The following is an 8,886-nucleotide window of genomic DNA, read 5'->3' on the forward strand; positions in this document are numbered from 1 at the left end:
GAGGAGTGAGTGAGTGGAGAGGTTAGAGAGTGGGTGGAGTCTGTCAGTGGGCAGGTCAGCAAGTAGGTGGAGTCAGTCAGTGGGCAGGTTAGAGAGTGGGTGGAGTCAGTCAGTGGGGAGGTTAGAGAGTGGGTGGAGTCTGTCAATGGGCAGGTCAGCAAGTAGGTGGAGTCTGTCAGTGGGCAGGTCAGCGGGTGGGTGGAGTCAGTCAGTGGGCAGGTTAGAGAGTGGGTGGAGTCAGTAACTGGGCAGATTAGAGAGTGGGTGGAGTCTGTCAGTGGGCAGGTCAGCGAGTGGGTGGAGTCTGTCAGTGGGCAGGTTAGAGAGTGGGTGGAGTCAGTCAGTGGGCAGGTTAGAGAGGGGGTGGGGGCAGTAAGTGGGTGGAGTCAGTCAGTGGGCAGGTTAGAGAGTGGGTGGAGTCAGTCAGTGGGGAGGTTAGAGAGTGGGTGGAGTCTGTCAATGGGCAGGTCAGCAAGTAGGTGGAGTCTGTCAGTGGGCAGGTCAGCGAGTGGGTGGAGTCTGTCAGTGGGCAGGTCAGCGAGTGGGTGGAGTCTGTCAGTGGGCAGGTCAGCGAGTGGGTGGAGTCTGTCAGTGGGCAGGTCAGCGAGTGGGTGGAGTCTGTCAGTGGGCAGGTCAGCGAGTGGGTGGAGTCTGTCAGTGGGCAGGTCAGCGAGTGGGTGGAGTCTGTCAGTGGGCAGGTCAGCGAGTGGGTGGAGTCTGTCAGTGGGCAGGTCAGCGAGTGGGTGGAGTCAGTCAGTGGGCAGGTCAGCAAGTGGGTGGAGTCAGTCAGTGGGCAGGTTAGAGAGTGGGTGGTGTAAGTCAGTGGGCAGGTTAGAGAGTGGGTGGAGTCTGTCAGTGGGCAGGTCAGCGGGTGGGTGGAGTCAGTCAGTGGGCAGGTCAGCGAGTAAGTGGAGTCAGTAAGTGGGCAGGTTAGAGAGTGGGTGGAGTCAGTCAGTGGGCAGGTTAGAGAGTGGGTGGAGTCAGTAACTGGGCAGGCTAGAGAGTGGGTGGAGTCAGTCAGTGGGCAGATTAGAGAGTGGGTGGAGTCTGTCAGTGGGCAGGTCAGCGAGTGGGTGGAGTCTGTCAGTGGATATAGTCCTAATCTAATGGTCTAATAAACCTGGCATTGTATATTATGAATATCGTTGGCTCTGTGACGAACTGCTTTTGTTCCTCTTTTGTAAATGTTGCTAAAACCATACATGTAAATATAAGTGAAAATTATTTTCACTACGTAACATGGTTTAACCCAAAACTAGATTTATAATGATTTAATAATCTTTAATTTTTATATATATTGTAATATTGCAAAAAAAAAGTTAAACCAGTGTGTGTGTGAGTGAGTGAGTGAGTGAGTGAGTGTGTGTGTGTGTGTGTGTGTGTGTGTTTACAGAAAGAACAATTATGTGACAATTACCCGCCTCATGAAGGGAAATGAGCAGAGCATGTCAACATTGCACCGTGTATTGACAAGATCTCAGTGTAGAGACACCAGTCACTGTCACATGACCGGAGTATTGGCAGCTCGTCCGGTCTCAAGGCATGTGTCCCGTCCGTGTTTACCCCAACAAACATGACAGAGACACACAGATCCAGCAGAGGAGTTGATCGGGTTTAGCTCAGTTATAACAGGGGAAGTTTGAAACCCTTGGGGCTCTGATGTGTGAGTGTGTGTGTGAGTGAGTGAGTGTGTGTGTGTGAGTGTCTGTGCGTGTGTGTCTATGAGTGTGTGTGTGAGTGTGTGTGTGTGCGTGTCAGTGTGTGTGAGCGTTTTTGAGAGACGTCTATGAATGAGCTTGACTCTGACTCTGAGGTTACGCTGGAGATCCGCTGCATGCGAGCACTAAAGCCGCTTCTGATCTACTTTGCACCTAATTGTCTTTGAGTTTTGGGTCACTGGGGCAACATCTGACACGAGAATCTGCTGAAACGCAGGCCAATCACAAACTGAGAATCTCAGGAAAACATCTCGGTGCTGGAAATCACAGCAGCCACGTCTCAGACTGAATTATGAGCATTGCACTTCATATTTACATTTACATCGTTTCATAAGCGGGTGATATTTAACGTGTATGAACATGTCTAAAAACAGCAGCGACAAAACACTGAAGGCACGAAGCATCAGAGACTCAACAAATAAAGCGCAACACAAAGTATCAATATTTATACAAGAGAATCTAACAAAAACAGGCTTGGGTCAGAAAATAAATATAATTTAATTTAATAATAAAAAAAAAAAAATGTAATGACATGTTGTATAATGATCATGAAGCCTATTTTGTCAGTGACAGTTAAAGCCCATTTTACACCCAATCCTCATTACTGTAAAGTCTCTGAATGATTTTTTGTATTAATAACTGAAATACAGGCAGCACAACAAAAATACCATGATGTGTAAATATTTAACTAATTAATTCACATTTAGTCATTATTTTTTGCACATTTTAATGATAAGAATGTGTGGAGGTGTTTAGTTGTCAAGGAAATAAAACAATAAATCTCACAAGGCAAATAGCCTAACGCTCTTGTAAACAGGATTAATTTTCATTAAGCAACACTTAATCCGTCATTTTCTTGCTTTGGGGTTTAACGTGAGCTGGACGTGACGCTCTCGGCTTTATGAGATTCACACAGACTGGCTGGCAGGTTCATTTACAAACGCCGTATGCATGCATAAACTAAACACACAAGTGTAAATAATTCAATCTGTCGGTTTTCTGCTCCAGGCTCAAGACTCACGTAACGGCGGGAGAAGGACGAAAGAGAAATAATTATGTGTTTCTCTCCTCTTTGGCTCACAAACATGTTCTCGAAGGCGACTAGTAAACACTAGAAAACACACAGCGAGCTTTTTCTGGAACGTCAGCTCACTGTTTTAAGATCCACACATTTGGTGACAACCTCCTGTATGAAAAAGATATATTTATTGTTTTTAATGGCTGCAGGCTTATCTTCAAGGTGAGAACAAAGTAATATTTAAGGCATTTAACATGAATACAAGGCTGAAATTAAATAAGTTAAACATATCTCCGAGTAAAAACAATGAAGTCCTTGTAATTACAGTATCTGTTGTCTGTCTGTGATTCAGGTTTGATAAGTTGAATTTTAATGCATTTCTTGAATGATATGCATAAACTGATCATGTTGCAATATGACAAGTAAACTATATTACCTCCATCAGCCATATGAATCCAAATCAAAGATAGGATGAAATGAACCTACTATAATCTCAAGCAGATCAAGAGACAAGTGTTTTATGTTCAAACGGGACATTCATAACACGGCATAACAGGGTCCATTTCAAGCACTTATTATACCTCAGTATGCAGTGCTTCATTAAAGCAATAAGCCCCAAGAAGCCGTGGTTTATAGTGAATTTATAACAGCTAAGGGGCGTTGTTAGGTACGACGCGAAGCGGAATTATAGCTGTTATAAATTCACTGTAAACCACAGCTTCACGGGGCTTATTGCTTTTATAAAACGGTTATTCCATATACGTAGTAAGGTTTCACAAAATAAAACAGAGCAAATAAAGTGTAATGATATTAATAAAAACAGTATTCTTCCACCAAACAATGTAGCTCCTCAGAAACAGTTGTGGTTGCAACAAAGTGGTTGCCGAGCAACAGACAAACGTAAACAAAGGTGTATGTTACTTTGTAGAGTCATTTACAACAGCTTCGAACGCGGCTCAGCCAATCAGAATCAAGCACCGGAACTCTCTGTTTTATAATTTGCAAGAGATGTGAGGCATTTTGTGTGTGCAGTTCTTGGATTTGTGTGTAAAGTTTGGAAAAAAAGAGGCAAAGTTTTGAAAATGTGTGCAAGCAGTTGAAAAAAACTGTAAGCCTCTCCTATCACTCAAGACCTGGGGCCGGTTGCATAAACTGTTTAGATTAGTCTTAAAAAGTTAGTCACCTAATTTGTTTTCTTCAAGACTGGTCATAACTTTTTTAATTCAGTTATGAAAAGGTAGATTGTTCTTATTTGTATTGGAAAAGTAAGACTGATTACCCCTTGGCAACTGCTAGTTGGTCAAACTAGTTCTTAAGACACAGTCTTAACATGGTGGCTAAGTTTATGCAACTGGCCCCAGAGCAAACATTCACCGCTGGTAATGGCTCTCTGAAGGGTCCAATGTTGGCTTGTTTACTCTTTGGTCAGTCGCAGATGTTGTACAGCAGAGTACAATTCTTTAAAAAACATTAAAAATCTTACTGTTCAAAAACTTTTGACTGGTAGTGTAAATGTTTATCATTATGCTGATATTGTACATTTCAAGTCAAGTCACCTTTATTTATACAGCACTTTTAACAATACAGATTGTGTCAAAGCAGCTTTACAGTGTTAAATAGGAAAACTGTGTCAATAATGCAGAAGGACAATAGTAAACACTCAATGTTCAGTTAAAGGCAGTTCATCATTGAATTCAGTGATGTCTTCATCCAGCTCAGTTCAGTTTAAACAGTATCTGTGCAATCAGTGTGATACAAACACACTAAACGTATGAAAACGATCATGTTTCTCCGCTGGTCGTGACAGACACACTGCATGTTTCTCTGTGTCTACAGATTCTCATGAAATCTTACTCGGTTTTTATTCTAGATTTTACAACAAAGCTTATGTAAAGCTACTGTGAATAACAATATCAACAGTGCTCTTTTCTATGCCACACAAACATACGCTGATCACCGGCTCTACCATTCACAAGCTATTTTCTTCATTCGTTAAAAAATGATTCATTGTCATGAATACAACTACTAAGTTGTTGATAGTTATGTTTTTATTTGACCACCAAATGAAGCATAACCAGCGCCGGTGACGCATCAATATGCAATCATGTGAATGATGTGATCAAATCACTTCCAGGTCTGAATCTGAAGAGTTTGAGCTATTTATGTCATGCAGGAAAAATCAATAGCTTTCAGACGCATTTGACTGTCCATTGAGGCATGTGACACATCAGCGGACAGTCAACATCTCCATCTGGGTCAGTGAGGACTGATGAACCGTACACACACACACACACACACACACACACACACACACGCACACAACACACACACACACACACACACACACACACACCTCACCATCATCCGATAAAAACCAGCTCTCTGTAATCCTGGATCTTTCTGAAGCAGAAGAGTGTGAGAGACGCATTAACGCTCTCTGTGATCTGACCCGTCCACAAACACAAACTGACCTTTACTGTCCTGAACAACAGACCACGGCTGTAATTAGACAAGCGTTAACGAAGATATCAGACATCAGACTTTCTTCTCTACACAAATCAACAGGCTGTTTCTCATGAATGCGCTCATCTGACATCCGTTAACGTCACTCGCTTAACTCCTGGAAATAAAAATCTCATTCACATTCTCCGACGAGAAACTGATTTAATAACCATGTAGAAAGATCTCCACCAGCTCTGAGGATGTTCAGAGATCATTAAATCATGCCTGATCACCAGGTCAAGGCAGCTTTATTTCTATACGACACAGATTGTGTCAAACAGATAAACAAAACGATGAAAATCCAGATTCTGCACAGTAGTGCCATTATTCAGATCAAGTCAGTTCAGAGCTGGTTTGGTTCAGTTTAATATCAGCATCATCAGTTTTAAAACGATTTCAGAGCAGCTCTACTCTCTTAACACAAATTAATTTGTCATCTGGTAGAACTGGATCCAAGCGGACAGGTTGAGAGACACCCTCATCTCAAACACCATCAACAAAACCACACAAGATGAAAGACTAAGACATTGAGTGCGGCTTCGCTTGATTACCCTCAGTTTGTGTGTATCTAATGGTAATATTAATGTTTGAGTTGACGTTTACAGGGTACTATACAAAACCACTGGTGTAAACTATACTCTTCACTTGCAGAGCACATTCTGAGCACCAAAATAATTAAATAAAATTATGTAACGAAGATGACCTGTTTCAGTTCATTTGAGCAGTCTGGAGCGAGTTTGTGAACGTCATCATCATGCAATCAATGTCAAGGCAAACGAGCTGTGTGCCACTCCTTCATTAGACCAACAAACTAAAACACACCACTATATCTGCGCCGTTAAAGCAGACTGAGGCAGCGTGTTCAAACTCATGTCCAACACGCAAACGTCTTCGAGAATAAGCCTGAGGAGACGTTCATCTTCCTCAAACACGCCAGTCATCTTCATCACAGCTCATCGTTAAAGGCTGCTCGTTTGCTGTGATCGTTGTGTCACTATTATATCTGAGGAATCATTAGAGAATAACTCATAAGGGCCGGGAGAGTGGACTCCACCAAACACCTTAAACAAAACGCTTTAAAACACCGCTGGACTTCAATCATCTGCTGAGCATTCACAATATAAACCTTACTTACCAAACATGATTTAGTTAGAGTACTCTACTAGTTTTGAATTGGCCATCACTTGAGAAAGACGCTTTTGTCAGCTATATTAGCTGCTAATTTCATTCTTTTCAACATTTTGGAAAACTGAAGAAGTGACTGTGGAAAATCTCTCAGATGTTTTGTTTTAATCACAGGACTCAATAAAAACAATGACATTCAGGTGACTGGATGGTGAACGTGAATGATAATCAAGACAAATTATGATATCAGAGGTGGAACATGTTATTTTCATTTTTATTATTATTATATAGTATTTTATTAAGTTGCCTTGAAAAAGCTAACTTACTGATCTGCTATTTAAACTTATTATTATTATTATTCTTAAACAGCATCACAAAACTCGGGTCAGCTCTTCAGACTGCTCTGACTCTGGTTGCTATCTGTTTTCTAACTGATCCGACTTATGGTTTTTGTAAACCAGAGTATCAAAACCACCAAAAATCCCATAGACTTTCATTGACTTTTGTACAATGAGACGTACAGTGCATTTAAGCTGTATATATATATAGCAAAGCTAAAACAGCTAAAACCAGCCTAAGCTGATTGGCTGCTTTGGATGGTCTCCCAAGCTGGATTTAAAGTGGTTTTGACCACTCTTTTAGCCGGTCTGGCTGGTCTTAGCTGGTCAAGCTGGTCAAGCTGGGAGACCTGCTAAAAGACCAACCAACTTTACACCTAAGACTAGGCTGGTTTTAGCTGTTTTATAGTTGTTTTTTGTTGTTGGAAAAATGGAAATTATATCATTAATTACTCTCTCGTTCCAAACCAGTAAGACCTCTGTTCATCTTCAGAACACAAATTAAGATATTTCTGATGAAATCCGAGAGCTCTCTGACCCTGTGTTCTGAAGATGAACAGAGGTATTACGGGTTTAGAACAACATGAGGGTGAGTAATTAATGACAGAATTTTCATTTTTGGGTGAACTATCCCTTTTAAAGCATAAAACTGCTTCAAACGTAAAGACAAGGCATTTAAGCCAACTTCAAAGTTTGTTCGCAAACTTTAGGCTACTAATCTAGTTTTATTTAGAATGAGATGCATTGATGACTAACAGCAGGAAAATAGAGCAGAAAATAGAGTTCATTTGGATTTCAAGTTGACTTTAAAAATCTGGTCAGCCAGGCAGTGAATTCTGTGAAGTGGGAGAGGTTTATGTGTGTTTGCATATGTATGCATGTGTTTGTTTGTGTGTGTGTGTGTGTGTGTGTGTGTGTACCTGGTATTTATCACGTTATGAGGACCAAATGTCCCCACAAGGATAGTAATACTAGTAAATTTTGACCTTGTGGGGACATTTTTGAGGTCCCCATGAGGAAACAAGCTTATAAATCATACAGAATGAGTTTTTTTGAGAAAGTAATGACATTTTGTCGCCCTGCAGCTCAAACTAACCCTCACTCAAACAAACCTGTTGCCATTATTAGCTTGACAGCAGAACATACCACCCTATGCGCATCGCGTTTTAATATGTACTTATTAAACTCCGAAGACATTTTAATCCTCTGCTTCATGAGATATCTGAGGCTTCGCGTCAACACAAATATAACGACACAGATCGAGCCAACACATCTGTCGAAGCTGCTCGGATAAACGCCATGCCTTAGGTTTTATTTCATTTTATGTAGATTTATGAATGTTATGTGCCTGATATTATATTTATTTGGGATTACACTCATATTGTCGTTCACACAAGAAAAGGGACAAATGGTCTGATTTTCACGCCATTTTTTAACTTTCAGAGGTGAAATAAATAATGAGACTGGCCGTAAACACGGATCGAGTCTCGCGAAGCGAAGCGAATCAAATTAATTCTAATGACAGATTTGCTTTCCTCAACTCGAGGACAAACATGTATTCTGTATTATATAAAGCAATAACACTGACACCCAATTGCATGTGAGTTGAAAACACGGAGTGTCAAATGACATCTGTTCAAGTGAAACAAAAGCATAAACATGACTTTTATACGCAGCTTCTAACGCAAACAGCATCGATCCGCAGGAATAAACGCAGCCAGCAGTCTCAGCTCTTAATGAAAGAGTGCCTTACCTTCTCACAAATCCTGGAAATCGTTCTTGAGTTGTCTAGAAAGCATTAAAGCGGCGGCGGACGCGCGGTGTTCGCGTCTGGTCTGCGTCGCTCCGCCTGATCGCGCGTCACACCGCACTGATGTTGCGAGGCGGGACTCGGATGCAACGCGACCTGTTTGACAGCACGATGACATCCGATCCACGCGCTCCTCATTCATCCATCGAGCTGGAAAACACACGGATCCGCTGATCCACAGTCACAGCACACCGGGGCTAGTTGTCACACCTGCGCAGATGTACCTTTCCATATAGCCTGAGATATGTTGTCATGAAGTAAAAACATAAATAAACCCTTCTGGAAATGTGAACAATTCAAATATTTAAAAGATACACATGTATTATAAAAACATTACACACATATATATAGGTTGTTTTAATGTATTGGTATATA

At 41.3% G+C, this 8,886-nt stretch overlaps 1 protein-coding gene across 1 annotated transcript in view; it reads right to left on the reverse strand.

Annotated features, from left to right (window-relative positions):
* Nucleotides 1-8,583, reverse strand: part of LOC107662107 (prolactin receptor-like) — a 26,866-nt gene extending 18,283 nt beyond the window's left edge. The window contains exon 1 of the mRNA XM_016451990.1: nt 8,455-8,583. The gene's annotated coding sequence lies outside the window, so the exon portion shown is untranslated. The remainder of the gene's footprint in view (nt 1-8,454) is intronic.
* Nucleotides 8,584-8,886: the final 303 nt, after the last annotated feature.

This window comes from Sinocyclocheilus anshuiensis, unplaced genomic scaffold, assembly GCF_001515605.1.
Source record: "Sinocyclocheilus anshuiensis isolate Anshui unplaced genomic scaffold, SAMN03320099.WGS_v1.1 scaffold1128, whole genome shotgun sequence".
NCBI classification, from domain to species: Eukaryota; Metazoa; Chordata; class Actinopteri; order Cypriniformes; family Cyprinidae; genus Sinocyclocheilus; species Sinocyclocheilus anshuiensis.